We start from the raw sequence: 6362 nt of genomic DNA on the forward strand, positions 1-6362 counted from the left end.
GGGGTCCCAGAGGAAGAAGAAAGAGAGAGGGACAGAAGGTATATTTGAGCAAATCATACTTGAGAACTTCCCTAATCTGGGAAGGAAACAGGCACTCAAGTCCAAGAGGTAGAAAGAATCCCCTCAATAAAAATACATCCACACCCCAACATATAATAGTAAAGCTTGCAAATTTCAGAGACAGAGAGAAAATCCTGAAAGCAGCTAGAGACGAGAGGTTATTAACCTACATGGGTAGGAACATAAGACTGGCAGCAAACCTATCCACAGAGACCAGGCAGACCAGAGAGGGCTGGCATGATATATTCAGGATACTAAATGAGAAAAACATGCAGCCAAGAATATTTGATCCAGCAAGTCTGTTATTCAGAATGGAAGGAGAGATAAAGAGTTTCTAGGACAAACAGAAACTAAAAGAATTTGTTATCACTACACCAGTCCTGCAAGAAATATTAAAGGGGATCCTGTAAGCGAAGAGAGAGCCCAAAAGTAACATAGACCAGAAAGAAACAAAGACAAGGTACAGAAACAAAGATTTTACAGGAAACAAAAGGGCACTAAATTCATATCTTTCAATAGTTACTCTGAATATAAATGGGCTAAATACTCCAATCAAAAGACAGATGGTATCAGATTGGATTTAAAAAGCAAGGCCCACCCATATGCTGTCTACAAGAGACTCATTTTAGACCTAAAGACATCTCCAGATTGAAAGTTAGAGTGGAGAACCATTTATCATGTTAATGGACAACAAAAGAAAGCTGGGGTAGCGGTCCTTATATCAGACATATTAGATTTTTTAAAATTTTAATTAGCTTTTAATTTGTACTTTTTTTGTGTTTTACTTTACTTTCTTATTGTGCTATATTAGTCATCATACAATACCTCATTAGTTCTTGATGTAGTGTTCCAAGACATATTAGACTTTAAACCAAAGACTATAGTAAAGGATGAAGAGGGACATTTTATCACATTTAAAAGTTCTACCCAACAAGAAAATCTAACAATTATAAATATTTATGTTCCAAAATTCAAAACAGCCAATTATATAAGCCAATTAAAAGCAAAATTAAAGAAACACATTGTTAATAATACAACAATAGGAAGGGACTTCAACACCCAACTCAGAGCAAAGGACAGATTATGTAAGCAGAAGATCAACAAAGAAACAGGGCTTTGAATGACACACTGGACCAGATGAACTTCACAGATATATTCAGAACATTCCATCATAAAGCAACAGAATACACATTCTTCTTGTGTGCACGTGGAACATTCTCCAGAATAGATCACATACTGTGTCACAAATCAGGTTTCAACCATACCAAAAGATTGGGATTATTCCCTGCATATTTTCAGATCACAATGTTTTGAAAATGAAACTTATACGCAAGAGGATATTTGGAAGGAACTCAAACAATTGGAAGTTAAAAAGCATCTTATTAAAGAATGAATGGGTCAACTGGAAAATTGAAGATGAATTTTTAAAATTCAGGGAAATAAATGAAAATACAACTGTCCCAAAATTTGGGACACAGCAAATGTTGTCCTTAAAGGGAAGTACATAGCAAGGCAAGCATTTCCCAAAAAAAATAAGAAAAATCTCAAACATACAAGCTAACCTTAGACCTAAAGGAACTGGAGAAAGAACAGAAAATAAAGCCTAAAACAAGCAGGAGAAGATAAATAATGAAGATTAGAACCAAAATCAATGAAATAGAAACCAAAAGGACAGTAGAATAGATTAATGAAACTAGACACTGGTTCTTTGAAAGAATTAAAAAGATCAATAAACCTTTAGCCAGACTTATCAAAAAGAAAAGAGAAAGGACCCAAATTAATAAAATCATGAATGAAAGAGGAGAGATCATGACTAACAGCAAGGAAATAAAAACAATTTTAAGACATATTATGAGCAACTATGTGCCAACAAATTAGGCAATCTGGAAGAAATGGATGCATTCCTGGAAACTGAAACAGGAAGAAATAGAAAACCTGAACAGACCATAGCCAGCAAGGAAATTGAAGCAGTACTCAAAATCTCCCAAAAAGCAAGAGCCCAGGGTCAGATGCCTTCCCAGAAGGAATTCTACCAAACATTTAAAGAATAATTAATACCTATTGTCCAAAAAGTGTTTCAAAAAATAGAAAGGGAGGAAAACTTCCAAACTCTTTTTGTTAAGCCAGCATTGCCTTACCAAAGACCTCACCGAAAAGGAGAATTACAGACCAATATTCCTGATGAACATGGATACTGAAATTCTTATTAAGATATTAGCCAAAAGGGGGGCGCCTGGGTGGCTCAGTGGGTTAAAGCCTCTGCCTTCGGCTCAGGTCATGATCCCAGGGTCCTGGGATCGAGTCCCGCATCGGGCTGTCTGCTCAGTGGGGAGCCTGCTTCCCCCTCTCTCTCTGCCTGCCTCTCTGCCTACTTCTGATCTCTGTCTGCCAAATAAATAAATAAAATCTTTAAAAAAAAAAAAGATATTAGCCAGAAGGATCCAACATTACATTAAAAGGATTATTTACCATGACCAAGTGATATTTATTCCTGAGCTGCAAGGGTAGTTCAACATTCACAAATAAACCAATGTGATACATCACATTAATAAAAGAAGTACAAGAACTATAGATCCTCTTAATTGATACAGAAAAAGCATTTGACAAAATACAGCATCCTTTCTTAATTAAAACTCTCCAATGTGTAGGGATAGAGGGAACATATCTCAATATCATTAAAGCCATCTATGAAAAGCCCAGAGCTAATATCAATCTCAATGTGGAAAAACTGAGAGCTTTTCCCCTAAAGTCAGCAACAAGACAGGAATGTCCACTCTCTCCACTGTTGCTCAACAGAGTATTAGAAGTTCTAGCCTCAGAAATCAGACAACAAAAAGAAATAGAAGGCATTCAAACTGGCAAAGAAGAAGCTAAACTTTCACTCTTTGCAGATGACATGATACTTGATGTGGAAAACCCAAAAAACTCCATCCCAAAATTGCTAGAACTCATATGGGAATTCAACATTATGGCAGGCTATAAAATCAAGGCACAGCAATCAGTTGCATTTATATAAACTAACAATAAGTCAGAAGAAAGATAAATTAAGGAATTGCTTCCATTCACAATTGCACCAAAAACCATAAGATACCTAGGAATAAACCCAATCAAAGATAAAAGGATCTATACTCTAAGAACTATAGAACACTTATGAAAGAAATTGAGGAAGACACAAAGAGATGGAAAAAACATTCCATGCTCATGGATTGGAAGAATAAATATTGTTAAAATGTCTATGCTGCCCAAAGCAATACACATATTCAAAGCTATCCCCATCAAAATACCATCAACATTTTTCACAGAGCCAGAATAAATAATCCTAAAATTTGTATGGAACAAAAATGACCCTGAATAGCCGGAGGAAAGCTGAGAAAGAAAACCAAAACTGATGGCATCGTAATTCCAGACTTCGAGCTGTATTACAAAACTGTCATCATCAAGACAGTATGGCACTGGCACAAAACAAACACATAGATCAATGGAACAGAATAGAGAACCCAGAAATGGACCCTCAACTCTATGGTCAACTAATCTTCAACAAAGTAGGAATGAAAATCCAATGGATATTGTTTCTGTACATTGTTGGGGAAACTGGATAACTAAATGCAGAAAATGAAATTGGACCATTCTTTTACACCATGCACAAAAATAAACTCAAAAAGGATAAAAGACCTAAATGTGAGACAGTATCCATCAAAATCCTAGAGGAGAACACAGGCAGCAACCTCTTTGACCTCAAAAGCAACAACTTCTTGCTAGACATGTCTCCAAAGGCAAGGCCAACAAAAGCAAGAATGAACTATTGGGACTTCATTAAGATAAAAAAAGCTTCTGCACAGCAAAGGAAACAGTAAACAAAACAAAAAGACAACCTATGTCATGGGAGAAGATATTTGAAAATAACATCAGATAAAGGGCTAATTCACCATCTATAAAGGACTTATCAAACTTAACACCCACAAAACAAATAATTCAGTCAAGAAATGGGCATAAGAAGACATACAAATGGCCAACAGACACATGAAAAATTGCTCCATATCACTTGGGATCAAGGAAATACAAATCAAAACCACAATAAGATAACACCTCACACCAGTCAGAATGGCTAAAATTAACAAGACAGGAAACAAGAAATGTTGGCAAGGATTCAGAAAAAGGGAACCCTCTTACACCATTGGGAATGCAAGCTGGTGTAGCCACTCTGGAAAACAGCGTGGAGGTTCCTCAAAATTTTCAAAATAGAGCTACCCTACCAAACAATTACACTACTAGTATTTACCCAAAGATAGTTATCCAAGGGGGCACCTATACCCCAATATTCATAGCAGCAATGTCCACAATAGCCAAACTGTAGAAAGAGATAAGATATCCATTGACAGATGAATCCATAAAGAAGATGTGGTTTACACACAAGGACACACACACACACACACAATAGAATACTACTCAGCCATCGGAAGGGGTGAATACTTACTATTAACATCAGTGTGGATGGAACTGGAAGGTATTATGCTGAGGAAAGTAAGTCCATCAGAGAAATACAATTATCATATGGTTTCACTTATGTGGAATATAAGAAACAACACAGAGGATCATCGGGGAAGAGACGGAAAACTAGGAAGTCATTAGAGAGGGAGAAAAACCATAAGAGACTCTACAGAGGTTCTATAGCTGTTAGAAAACTGTATAACTACAGAGAACAAATGAAGGGTTAGTAGAGGGGTGGTGAATGAGGGGATGGGGCAAATGGGTGAGGGGCATTAAGGAGGGCATGTGATGTCATGAGCACTAGGGGTTATATGCAACTGATAAATTATTCAACACTACTTCTGAAACTAATGTACTATATGTTGGCTAATTGAATTTTTAAAAAAGAAGGAGTTTGCATATCCATTAACCACAATTTACAAAAAAAATAAAATGGTTCAAAGACAATGAACAAGGTTAGTATCAGATAATTCACAAGGGTGTGCTATAGATGGCACAGATTTTCCACTGAAACACAAAATTTTTCTCTACAGCCTTTTAATCAAAAGTAATCTCAAAGATTGTTCTTGTTCACAGAATAAGGTTGATTTGGCTTCATTTCCTTTTTTTTACACAGGTGCTATAAAAATGGTAATTTACCCTATAGGCCTTCTTAGGATTGCTCTGCTGGAGGCTTTCATAAGGAATCTCAGACTCAACACTCTCGAGGCTAAGAATCTAAGACAAAAATTTGCATCAAATTTTCACAAGCAATAGCTATAGATTTGGGTGAATTCCTCTCTTCTCGAGGTCTCCCAAATATCTTAACATTCCTGAGTCTACCAACAAGTGACCATCCTTACTCAATTGTAAGGTTTGGAACCTGTAAGCAAAGTACCATACCAGTTTTGCCAAGAGGACTCCCAAGCATCAGCTTCATAAGGTCAACCTTAGCTCCTCAGAAGTGTCTGGTCCTATGTGAGTCAGTGAGTGTCCTTCCCAAACATGACCTTCTGGTCAAAGGCTCAGTGATTCTAACCTTGCCTTCTTAACAAGGACACAGTCTTACTGAACCTGTGGAGATAACTATACTGCCATGAAAATAAGAAGATTCAATGAAGATTCGGAATTCTAGAGCATCGGCAGGGAGAACAGGATGTCACTTAAATGATCTTTCCAGATTACAAATCAGAGCCTACCAAGTGGTTATAATTTATAGAAATCTCAAAGGAAAGAAAAGGAACTTCCTTACCCATTCAGAAAGCAGCAGAAAACCTCAACCATATTCCAAACAAAACCCACAGTCATCCCGTATCAGTTCTGCCAGTCTTGTGTAAGTAATTAATTCTTGTTCTACTTGATCTTAAGTGGACAGTCTCAGGAGACCATCTGTTCTTCAGCTGGAATCTGGAGGTCTTGACTCAACCACTGGTGGGGCCTCCAAGACTTAAATGACTACGGCTCATTTACTATCAATAATTTTCATTTTTAAATAGATTTATTTATTTATTTATTTATTTGAGAGAAAGAGAGAGAGTGCATTGAAGGGAGAAGCAGATGGAGAGGGACAAGGAGACTACATGCTGAGTATGGAACCTGACCTGGGGCTCGATCTCACGACCCTGAGATCGTGACCTGAGCTGAAATCAGGAGCCAGACACTCAACCAACTGAGCCACCAAGTCATCCCCCTTCCTGAGAGTAATTTTCAAAAGTGAATGATCTGATGAGTTCACTACAAGAATAAGACAACTGACAAGGGTTTCAGTGGTTATTGTAGCTTTCAACACCAGGTAAAAAAAAAGTCAGTCCAAGTGGGTTTTACACAAAATATCC

The sequence above is a fragment of the Enhydra lutris genome, unplaced genomic scaffold (assembly GCF_002288905.1).
Source record: "Enhydra lutris kenyoni isolate GAN:26980312 unplaced genomic scaffold, ASM228890v2 scaffoldscaffold36, whole genome shotgun sequence".
In the NCBI taxonomy this organism is placed as follows: Eukaryota; Metazoa; Chordata; class Mammalia; order Carnivora; family Mustelidae; genus Enhydra; species Enhydra lutris.